General features: G+C 44.2%; 1 protein-coding gene across 1 annotated transcript in view; it reads left to right on the forward strand.

The window, feature by feature from the left end:
* The window catches only part of ARHGEF28 (Rho guanine nucleotide exchange factor 28), a 130,700-nt gene that overhangs the window by 12,773 nt on the left and 105,373 nt on the right, over positions 1 to 12,554 (forward strand). The window lies entirely within an intron of this gene.

The raw sequence follows: 12,554 nt of genomic DNA on the forward strand, positions 1-12,554 counted from the left end.
AAATGTGGGTTGGGCTTCCAGTGTGCATTTGCTACTGCATGGAGCTGTGTTTGCTGGCCTGACCCAGTGCTGGCTGGAGTCATGGGTGTTTTGTTGTTGACCCCTGTGGGAGCCTGGTCAGGTCCATGGTGGGCGGCTTGCATGGGGGCACACGGAAAACTGTGCACAGGCTGCCCTGTGTTGGGATGCATAGTTGCTGCCAGCATGAGACTGAGGAAATACATGTGAAAGAATGGGATCTATTTTGAAGGATAGGAAGGAAAAGAACGGGTGCTTCAAAGCATGTCCATCAGCAGGCGGATCATTTTTTGCTCCCACAGTGTCTTATTTTTCCTCCATTTTTTTGTTTTTCTGTTCAGTCCCTAGATTAGGGTTTTTTCTGGGCAGGGACTTACATGTGTTTGTGTAGTGTCTGCAACAGTAGAGCCCTGATGTCACATAGGACATAAGAATAATAAGTAATCTGATTTATATATTTTAAATCAAGTCAACTGAAAGAGGTAACTCCTTTTATTTAGTTAACATGTCAGAATGGATGTTTATTTTGTATTAATATGCCTTATTTCAGAAGTTTTATGACGTGTGCATGTGAACAGCTCATTCCCAAGCTTCTTAATTCCTCTAGATGATTTTATGCACCAACATAAATTGTGTTGCTATTGACAGCAAAACACTGAATGATATTTTTAACAACAGACCAGCAAGAATGTTAATACATGTTTTGTCACTGTGTAATGCTTGAAAAGATTTTTTGCTTCTTCCCTGCTCCCGCTGCCCCCCCCACCCCCGCCCCTTCCATCTTTCTGATAAAGGCATCCAGGTTATTTTTATTTCTATCTAGCTGTTCCAGAATTAGAAGATATCCTGTTATCCACAAGTATTGATTACTTCGCCATATGGGAAACTGAAAGCTTTTCTCCTCTTTACCTGCTGTCACAGTTTGATGGTGCACCAAACACATCTTTAAGATCACTGGTGACAAGTTAAAATATTGTCCAAGTGATCCAAAGTGCTGTTTTGCTATAAACTTACTCTCTGGTTCAGGTACCAATCATGGGTAGATTAATTCTGCACCAGAAGCCAGGTCAGGTACTGTCTCTCTTCCTGCTGCTGACATACAGCAGGCATAAAAAGCACAAAGCCGGCTTAAGCTCTGTATTGTTTGCTCTCACTAATTTAACAAAACTGATATTGTGCACCTGAGTCTGGCGTGGGTCGGGTTAGCGCGTCTGGGTGTTGCTCATGGTCATGTGTAAGTGGTCTTGCTTCCAGCTGTACCTTTAAATGAGAGATTAGTGTTGCCAGCCTGTGCTGGGGAAGAAATTAGTGGATGCTTTCATTCTGTTCATCTTTATGATTTACAGAGTCTTTGGGGGGGTTTCTTGCTCATGGCTGAGTTGCTGCAGCCGCCTACTTGTGATCGTATAACATGTCTGAGCTTCTGGATTTGGCACTACAGTATGTTTCTGAAATGGCTGGTGGTTCAAGTTATACTTTATTTGTGTGCCTTTTGATCTTCCATTGAGTTAATCCTTGCCGTATCCTAGGTGTTCCGTTGCCCTGACACCACCCTGTATTCCAGTAGAGCAGGGGTCTGCGAAAGCTTTATGTGACACCTGCATCGCAGCCTTAGGCTTTTTTGGCAGCCTCCTTGCTGCATGCCGTGCCGTTTGCTTACGGCCTAAAATTGTGCCAGGCTTGCCTTGCAGCCTTGGTGGACACAGCTCCTGCTGTGTTTGTGCTTGACATGTTTTTGGGGATGGTGCTTTGCAGCGGGGATGAGAGCAATGGGAGGTGGAAGAGCTGACAGAAGCTAAACAAAGAGCAGAGTGCTGACTGAGAGGGTGCAACAGTAGAAACGGGACTGAGGACAGTAATTTTTTTTGATAAGATGATGCTGTAGAAAATGAGGACTTGGGAAGCTTCTCGGCATGTTGCATGTGCCCTGAATGAAATGCATCAATATGTATTTCTTTTCAAAGTGGATAACATTAGAGGCAACTTAGCAGTGCAGAGCAGCGTAGAGTCTTGCAGACACATGTATGTTATTACCTGTTACTGGGTTTCTTCTTTTTAGAGGAATAGTATTCGGTTTTGCAGTAAATAAGCAGTATTCTAGATGCCTGCATTTATTTTTTTTTTTAATTCCGTTGGATTCTGATTCCTTTTCCTGGGGGCAAATCTTGCAGTTCTGAACAAGAAACTTGCTCTTCTAGCTGTATCTGTGAAGATAGCGAGCCTGTGTTGAGGCCAGTGAGGAGGCAGAAAGCGTAGCTTATTTTAAGGCATCAGCTTTGGGAAGATGTCTGTACACTCCCAATACAACAAATGTACTTTATCACTGAGGAAGGAGTATTGCGATAAGCTTGACTGAAAACCCACAAGGTTTAAGGCTGATCTCCTATTGAAACCCAACAAAATAAAACACAACCTTTCATCTCTCCTACTCTTCAAAACAAATGAATAAAAAAGTAATCCAGCTCCAGAGTTATCAGCAGTGTAGAGCTCAGTTTGTGCATGAAAACAGGTGTACAGAGACGGAGGCTGCGCTGAACTATTTAGAGCGGCTTTCTGCCATGTTGCTGGCCGTTTTGTATCATTCAGATGTCGTGTTATCAAGGTCAAAGGCTTGTTAGGCCCTTAAAAGAGCCCAAATATGTACCAGGTGCACAAGGTGGGAGAGGCCAGATAGGGAATTGTTTGGATGGGAAGAAGTTCCCAGTGCTGTGTGTTATGTGGCTGTGCAGGGGGTACTTTCAGACCAGGGTGGACAGAACCCGTCTTTGAGGAATATCTTGGGCAGCATTGATCCTGCCTTGAGGCAGGGAGTCAGCTAGTTAACTTCTCAGGATCTTTTCCATCCTTCTTGTTCTTTTTTACTTGGAGTGTACTTTTGTCATTGGTTTGGATGTAACAATGCTTCATGTTTTCCCCCAGTTTATTTGGGCTACTTAGCAATCAGGAAGGTGGCAATAGCTTCTGCCAACACTTATTTTTCCTTTTAAAAAGGCACTGCATTGAAACCAAAGTGATGAACTCGCTGATATTTCATATTAAAAGAGTGCAGCTTATCGGTCTTTATAAGGAAATTTCTTTGTTAGTGCTTTTCTCTTCAAGGTTGTGCTGCGACCTTGCTGGAAGCATCGCTCAGATGACAGCCAACGTGGCTTCACTAAGGGAAAATCATGCCTGACAAGTTTTGTGGCCTTCTATGACAGGGTTGCAGCATTAGTGAATAAGGGAAGAGCAACTGACGTCATCTACCAGGACTTGTGCAAAGCATTTGACACCGTCCCACACAACATCCTTGTCTCTAAATTGGAGAGACATGGATTTGATGGATGGACCACTTGGTGGATAAGGAATTGGCCGGATGGCACCACTCAAAGAGTTGCGGTCCAATAGCTCAATGTCCAAGGCCACTGACCAGTGGTATTCCTAAGGGGTCGATACTGGGACAGGTGCTGTTTAATATCTTTGCTGATGACATGGACAGTGGGATTAAGTGCACCCTCAGCAAGTTTGCCGATGATACCAAGCTATGTGGTGCGGTTGACTTGCTGGAGGGAAGGGGTACCATCCAGAGGGACCTTGACACACTTCAGAGGTAGGCCTGTGCGAACCTCATGAAGTTCAACAAGGCCAAGTGCAAGGTCCTGCACCTGGGTTGGGACAATCCCAAGCACAAATACAGGCTGGGTGGAGAAGGGCTTGAGAGCAGCCCCAAGGAGAAGGGCTTGGGGGTGCTGGTGGATGAGAAGCTCAACATGAGCAGGCAATGCGTGCTTGCAGCCCAGAAAGCCAGTCGCATCCTGGGCTGTATCAAAAGAAGTATGGCCATCAGATCAAGGGAGATGATTCTGTTCCTCTACTCTGCTCTTGTGAGACCCCACCTGGAGTACTGCATCCAGCTCTGGGGCCCCCAGCGCAAGAAGGACTTGGACCTGTTGGAATGGGTCCAGCGGAGGGCCACGAAGATGATCAGAGGGGTGGAACACCTCTGCTATGAGGACAGGCTGAGAGAGTTGGGGTTGTTCAGCCTGGAGAAGAGAAGGCTCCAGGGAGACCTTATAGCAGCCTTCCGGTACCTAAAGGGGGCCTACAGGAAAGGTGGGGAGGGACTATCAGGGAGTGTAGTGATAGTACAAGGGGTAATACTTTTAAACTGAAAGAGGGGAGATTTAGATTTAGATACTAGGAAGAAATTCTTTACTGTGAGGGTGGTGAGGCATTGGAATAAGTTGCCCAGAGAAGTTGTGGATGCCCTATCCCTGGAGATGTTCAAGGCCAGGCTGGATGGGGCTTTGAGTGACCTGTTCTACTGGGAGGTGTCCCTGCCCAGGGCAGGGTGGTGGAACTAGGTGATCTAATCCATTCTAACTCCTAAGCATTCTATAATTCTATGATTTTATTCTGAGACTCAAGTGGTCAGTGGACCCTTTCTTCTCACTCTTTTGACAAGAATGGAGAGCTGCCTCAGCTGTTAGTCATCAGGCTTTCCTTGTGCTGTCTCGCCCTAAGTAAAGGTGGGTGCTCCTTACTTGTGCCCAGAGGTGTCTGTGCAAACACTTCCTCAGCATTTCTCACAAAGCTGAAGAAGTACCTACAAATACTTAGTGTGTGAAGGTGATATCGTTTGGAGAATCTGCCATGGTGCATTTCCCACGTACAGGCAGTATCTTCTGCACAGGTGCAGAGGCTGAAGGCCAGTATTTTACCTGGTGCGACTGAATGAGGTTCTCGGGGTGCTGGTGGAGTTTTGTTGTGTAAATCATCAGAGGACTGGTTTTTCTCAAAGCAACTGTACGTGCATAGTTAATTTTTATAAAAATCTACGTGTAGGCTTTTGGCCAATGTGCGATACTAAATATGACCATATCATCACATACCTTTCTCCAGTCTGTATGTGGAATTATGCGTGTTCTGTTACTCTGGATAGAAAAGAAATTAAGGGAAGCGGCAACCTAGTATAATTAAGTCATTCAATTGGGCAAAAAGCCCCTATTTTCATTTAAGATGCTATTAGCTATATGGTTATAGAGGAATATTCAGCTTTTATCTCCTATTTGGTTTCTCAGTTTGTTACTCCTTTCCTTCCCAGGGTACAATTGCTGTTTCATTTTGTGTTTAGCCTTGAATCCCATTGCATTTTGTTCAAACAGGGCACATGCTTTCTTAAACAACGTTTACTGCGATCTGTAGACAAGAGCTGTCTGGTTGCTGTTATAAAAATATCACCGAACATTAGAAAGTCGTGTTTATGACTTTGTCCTTGTTATTAATTATTTGAGTATGGTTGTTTTGTGTTTATTTACCATTTTTCTACTGCTTTTTTAGCATCTTTTGTGTAGAATTGTTCCTAGCTGTAGCTAAGTTGCAGCAAAGGTCATTAAAACTGCGTGGCTGCTCAGGGAAACTATTCTTGCCACTATTCTTGTCTAAGCACAAGCAGAATATGTTTAAACAATTCACATTAAAATACAAAGATTTTCCGAAATGAGTCTTTTGAACAATGAAGAAATATTTATGCTAAATGCTAGTGGCAGCTTACATAGTGGGAAAAAAGCCCCAGTATTGCTAGCAGTACTTGGGAATTCACATTTACTTTGGGATCCTGGGTCTTGCATTTTGTGAATAAAGAAGCACATTTTTATATCCCTGCACATTGATATTTTTCTTAGAGCATGTAGCTACAAATGTGAGGCTTGTTTGTACTATTATATTTGCTGAAAATGCTGGACAAAACATTATTTCTCAAGCTATTATGTTGCTTACATAGTTTGGTAAAGACATTTTTAGCATACTTTAGAATGCATTATTTTTATGGTAAAAGGCTGTTGGGAAAATAGATTTATCCAGGCTGTGTATGCAAGGATAGGGACCAATCATTGAAGTTTAAGTGTTAGCCAGCGCAGCAGCCTGGATCTGGACCCATTAAAGGTCTTTTTGCCTTGCACCTGTTTTGCTGGGGCAGGTTGCTGGTGAAGGAGATGGTGTTACCTAACTGGATTCAAAGTGGGAGAACCTCAGTTCAGGGTAAGGGTCAGTTATTTATTAGGGCATGGGGTGACTTGCAGCCGAGTAGGGGTCAGGCACAGTGGAAGTGCCATGCTCGCCCCTGCATCCCGTCCTACCTGCCTGGATGCCACCATGCCTCACCCGTGGGGATTTGCTACCTCCCTTCCCCTGTTCTCCTTGCAGGGAACCTGACCCAGTCCCTTGCTGGGATGCAGAAGATGGTCAGAGTGTGGCTGGAGGTGGGGGCTCTTCTCCTGAAGCCACAGAGAGTCTGGTCTTTGCTGCTCCTCAGCTGGGACGTAGGGCTTGAGGGACCCTCTGCTGTCTGCCCGACCCGGTCAGCCCTGGAATGCCCTAGAGGAACCAAAAGAAAACATACATCTGCAAAACCTGTTTGGTTACATTGAAAGAGTGCATAGGCCTATAAATCCTGTTAAAAACACAAACCTTCCTAATCTCCTCCTTGGCGCCGGTGCCAGGGCAGTGTTATCACTGGTAATAAAAGGTGTGCTTTTCTTTGTGGATCCCACAGAGGTCAATGCTGCCAAATGCTTGCTCAGCCACAGGTTTAATGCATTTAGAGTTGAGTTGGTGTCTCTGTTAATGCCCCTGTAGCTGCAGCGTCCTTTCCCCAATCCCCTTGCCTGCTTTTTTGTTTTTTATTTCAAGGATTGCAATGATAATCTTGGCTTTCATTAAATTGGTGGCAAAACTCCTCCTGGCTTCAATGGAGCAAGGGTTTCTCCCATTTTCTTTTACTTCTGTACAGTTTCTGGTATCTCTTTGCAGTCAGAGATGTTGACGTGGCTGCCTGATGTTCTGTGGTGTTACAGGCCTGGACCGTGTTTGAGGGATCTCCTGTTCACATGCGTTCCTTTGGTGGTATGGTAGAGTTGAGGTACTTGCTTTGAGCCGCTCAGGTGTAAATCTAAGTAAGATATGGGCTACCTGGTCTCAATAAGTGCCCTTTGACTTTAAAATTTACTTTCTCTGCATGTCCATCAGAATCAACACTGTGGGAGCCTCAGGGCAAGGACGTTCCCCAGCATCTGCCTGAGAAACCAGCTGTGACCAGGGGCTGTGTTTATTTGCTGAGATGCTGAAGTGGCACATCCTTTCTCTTGCTTTGGTTAAATGGGGACTGAACTATCTGAGGTCCACGTGGACCCTGAGAAGCAGGCTTAAGCATACCTACACATAGAAATAAACCTGTAACTCCCTGTTAAGTTTTTCCAAGTCGTGAGGCTATAAATAAGCTTATTAGGGAGAATAAAGAGTGGGAGAGAGGTTGAACTGTTGTTAGACAAATGAACTTGTGAAAATAGTGTCAAAGACACCTAGCAACTAGTTGATTGTCAGGAATCTGTCCTAGGAAAGTGCTCTGGGTCTATGCTCTCACAGCTGACCTGTATCCAGGCCGCTTGGCCAGTTTTCTGAAGATGAGGTGGCATCTGTGTGACTTATCTAGTCTGGGCTTTGGTACCTAGAGGATAAGTGTTAAGCTAAATTGGTTCTATATTTAGAAATGCAGAAGAAATGTGCCAGCTGGGATGTGTTTCCAGCTTCAGTGTCTGGAATGAGCTCAGAACAAACATTGCTCTGTAAGAGCACAGCATCCACACTTCAGGTAGTGCATATATCATAATTTATTTCTGTTGGTTTTGCTCTTTTGTACTGATACGTGAATTAGGGCTTAATTACCTAATTCTAAATGCTGATAATAATAATTTTAGTCTCTTTATGCTTTAGCAAAGGTTTTTTGCAGACTTGAGAAGGTGTTTTGGTTGCGCCTTGCAAAATGGGGTTGGAAGCAATGGCGAAGTGCTTTTCCCAGATGTGGTGAGACTGAGGCTGAATAAATGTTTTCTGTGAGTATGAATTTCTCACGAATTGTTGTAATAGTTGAGTGGTGGATATATGTTTTGACTGAGAACCTGGGTTGAACGCCCGGGCTCTGCCAAGAAGCAGCTCTGTTACAGAAGAGGTAGCATCTCCCAAAAAGCTCTGGGAAAGCCTTGTGAAGCAGAGGGGCATTGCTTTGGTGGAGGAATACATTACTGAGTCTCATTGCAAGATCCATCCCACTTCCCTCCTTCCCATATGCTTTGCTAGGAAAGGAGCAGGAGGATGGGGCTGGAATTGCTCCCACCTCTGTTGCTCCCCCAGTTCATTTGTCTGCAGATGGAAGATCTGCGCAGGGAGCTCCTGCTGCAACCTGCTCCCTGGGCTGGGCTTGCCCAAGGGAGCCAGGAAATAAATGCCCTTTGCAGGGAATGGGTATAATGCAAAGATATAAAGTATCCCTCAGGTTCAAGCTAATAAAATAAGCCCTTTTCTTAAAGGGCTGATGTACAGCTTCTGGGTTTCTGCCTAGGTGAGCTTATTTTGTTTGTGCAAAGTTGATAGAGATTGAGTTTGTACACATTTTTGAAGCTCTGTTGCACTTTTCTAACACTGAGCTTCAATAATTGTTACAAAAAATAATAATCCAAAGTAGAACGGAATAGACTAGACTATTTCAGTTGGAAGGCACATACAATGACCATCTAGTCATTGTATCAGCCATCACCATCATCAGCCTGACCACTTCAGGGCTGACCAAAAGTTAAAGCACGTTGTTAAGGGCATTGCTCAAATGCCTCCTACACACTGACAGGCTTGGGACATGAGCCACCCCTCCAGGAAGCCTATTAGCGGTCTGACCAAAGTAGATGTGGCAGTGAATTTTTGTTTTATTTACAATGTATATATTTTTCAACGGTTTGTATATTTGTCTTTCCAGGCTGTTCTTATATGGCCTGGGAAACCCTAAGTTTTTGGTGGTTTTGGTTGTGTTTTTTTTTTTTTTCTTCTAATAAGGTTCTCTGCATCAGTCTCTTCCCCAGATATTCATGTGACAAATGCTAGGGTGTATTACACTTGGGAGACGTCTTTGGCCCAAAGCTCTTCAATGCGTTGATCAAAGTTGTGGAAGAAATGTACAGTCGTTGCTAGTAAGGTTGGCAGCTCTCAATGAAAAGATCGATTGCCTGTGTGCAGAGGTGGCTGCACGGTAAAGTCACCACCCTTGAGCGATCTACATTTAAATGCAGCTAAAGGCAAGGTCATACATCCGAAAACAGGGTGCAAAGAACTAAATAAGCTGGTAGACTTTTCCCCTCATCTCCGCTTCCTCCATTTCCACCCTGAAAGGTGGTCTGGGTCGGGAGCTGGCTAAATGCTTCTGCCCTTTTCCAGCTGCAGAGTCTGGAGGAGGCTCATGACATACATCGCTTTCTCCAAGTGTTTTTCTACATAGGCGTTTTCTAGAATGGACTGCAGGTCATCTTTGTTTGAAGAAAAAAAAATAATTAAACAGTTCTGGTAACAAAGTTGGCTTCACGCAGAGAAATGAGCGGCGTGCTAATTACAGTGCTGTCTCACTGCAGCTCCCTTCACAGCTGCGAAACGGAATGGGAAAGCACCCTTGTTGTGTGCATAGACACGCAGGGGGACACCTCTCGCAGCAGCAATAAAAGCATCCTCTGAGTTCAGTGTTGTGTTTGTTCTCATGTGTGTAATGAATGAATTCTGCCAGCAATGTTTGGAGGGGAGTGCACGTGGTCATAAGAGTGGGAAAGACTGGTCTGCCAAATAACCACATTTGTGCCAGCAGTGCAAACGGTTTGCGGGAGCAGCCATCTCCATCAGTCACATCTGTTTGTGATGTTATCTAGCTGCATTACAGCATCTTTTCTTTATATAGTACATATATATATAAGGATGTAGATTGTATGTATGCTAAGTATGCAACGTATTGTCTAATAGTTATAGTAACTATATTAAAATATGTATAAAAAAGATACTGCAAATGTAGGAAAGGAATTGATCAAACATAATACAAGGTTCTTCTTTCTCATTTCACTCTGTCCTATGAATTCTGTTTCTTTAGCAGTTTACAGATTCCTAGTGCTATTATTCGAAGTATTGCTTTACATTCAAACCTGTCATTAAATAGATGTAATTCTGTGCTAAAGGAAGACTCTGGGTTGCTTAAGGAAGGGATGCTTAAATATTCAGATTTAAATGTAGTATTAGATAAATTTTGAACAGCAATGGCGTTCCCTGTAGCACAAATGATTTTATTTTTTCCATGTCTTTTCCAAAGGGCGGCTAGCATATCTTGCTTTATAAAGATCAAAGCTTCCACGGAGTTTGGTATTAAAGTGTCTCCAAAGTGCAGTAAGTATGCCTTCCCAAATACAGGCTGAGATAGGCTCTGCCATGTGTAGATCTGAAGCCAGGGAGAAGGCTGTATCTCAGAGGAGAGGATGCGGGGGGCAGACGGTCCGATGTGTGGTGGAAGAGGAGGTGTCCTGTGAGAGGGCAGGCAGCTGCCCGCTGGCACGGGGCATGGCCAGTGGGGACAAGTGTTGTGCAAAGCAGTGGAGGGACCGGAGGGGATGACAGTGTAGGGATGAGCTCCAGCAGTAGTAGGATGCACCTGTAAAAGATTTGCAGGTGATGAGAAGGGCAGATGACATAACTGCACCAAGGGTATTTTGGAGAGGAGTGGGTGAGGAGAAAAAAAGACGCTTTGAAGCTGGAGCATAAGGCATTTGTGATGGCCTGAAGAGCAAACTGATGCATGTTTTAGTAGTGTCAGCGTGAAAGAAGATGATGGAATTGAGCAATGTGAAACAAGAATGTCTGAAGGCAGGATGGATGCGATGGCAGATGGGAAGTGCTGGAGATGATGGTAGGAGCTTGTCCTTCCCGAAATAACTGTTTCTGATGCCGGGTGTGGTAACCTTCCAGCATCCAAAAGATACAGCTTAGTATTTCTCTGTGAAAGTTGCTCTCTTTGTTATCTTTGATGCCTCTCTAATAATACAGGATTTAACCCTCTTTTTGGATCACGTGGGATTTTCCAAATGAATCTTGTTTGGCCAGATACAAGCTTGCTGCCAATTTGTATTTCTTCTGCAAAATCTTTGCTTAAATTACCAGCAGTTTCTTCTTCTGGAGGGTTGTAAGGAGTGGATTATGAAAAACCTGTTTTTATCATAAACACATGAGCTTTCCACTCTGTCGTTTCCACTCTTGCGTTTTTCCTTCATCCATTATAAGGCAAGGAGTTGTGAAATTCTCCCTCGTGCCTGTACCTCACGCAGTGCGATCAGTTTAAGATGTTCCACTGTCCTTACTGAGTCTAAATTAACATTTTTTTAAAAGGAGCAGTAAAAGCCAATGGCTACGATTTGAGCTAGGTTCCCCCCCCCCCCCCAAGAGTAGGTTTATGAAAAGTGAAATATTGCCACAAAATGTGAAAGCTGGCTGGCTATGTAGTCCCTCAGCCTTAGGCGTCCAGAGCGTGTAGAGGTGATTTGGGAGTTACGGCCACCAGTGCCTGTGTGGAAGAAATTCTGCTGTGCTCCTGTGCACAGGCTGCAGTCAGCAAAGCACCCACTCCAGTGTTCTGTGGAGTGTCTTTAGGGACTTAGCCTGTTCCTGTCTCCCCAAAATAGCCAGACATAGTATTACTCAACAGACAAAAAGGGCTATTCGCAACTAACATATAAAGATTAACAAAAATAATGAGTAATAACAATAGTAATAAATTCTGGGTATAACAGTGCAAAACCCAAAGAGAAAACACTTGTCAGTTATAATAATAATAGTTCAGGCTACTAAAAAGAGGTGCATTTTCAGTTTCTGGGGGTGACAGGCATGTTTGTTCTCAATACTGGACTCCTGAAGTTGTTTACATCTGTCCTTACAGGAACATTCCTATCTAAGGAAGATTTTGTGCCTGAAACTGGCCCTTGCCTCTTCATCCCTAGTTCAGTAGACCAGCTTGCATTTAGGAGGAAAACAAATGCAGGATTTGTATTGTTATGAGTGACGAGAAAGACGTCCTGGGGGAAGGCAGGCAAAGATGTTACAGTGTGTGTGTGTGTGGGGGGCAGCAGGAGCCTCACTGCAGTAAAATGTACGTTTGCCATATAATGAACAGGGGAAGGAGCCTGAAGCTTGTCAGGACGGTCAGAAGCATAACTGAGGTTTTCAATCATGGAAATGTCTGTGCTGCTCTCTTGTGCTTTGGTGCAGGTTTTTGCCAGACTTTTTTATGCAGCCGGTGGAGTCAGTGCTGTAGTAACTGTTTTGAATAGAGACAGGGCAGGCACAGATTGGAGGTGTGAATGGCTGAGATATTCTTCTACAGCGTGTCTTACAGAAATCACCATTTCTGCCAGATGCTGGGGCAATTCTGTCTTATTTGGAACAACTGTGGCAGCCAGGCACCGTGGTGGAGCACCCTGTCCTCCTTTTTGAGGAAATGCAACTTCATCTAAATTTCCTCCCTCAGACATGTCAGACATTTGTTATTGTTTGCCGCTTCTCAGATCCCTTTCCTGTTCTTTTCTGAAGCTATTGTATGACAGATTTTTCTTGGCTGGTTGCTTTCTATTTACTACAAAGAAACCCATGGGCAGATATCTGGGAACCAGTATTCTTTGAAACCAGCATAGTCAGTTGTAGAATTACATCAGTGC

This window comes from Chroicocephalus ridibundus, chromosome Z (genome assembly GCF_963924245.1).
Source record: "Chroicocephalus ridibundus chromosome Z, bChrRid1.1, whole genome shotgun sequence".
NCBI classification, from domain to species: Eukaryota; Metazoa; Chordata; class Aves; order Charadriiformes; family Laridae; genus Chroicocephalus; species Chroicocephalus ridibundus.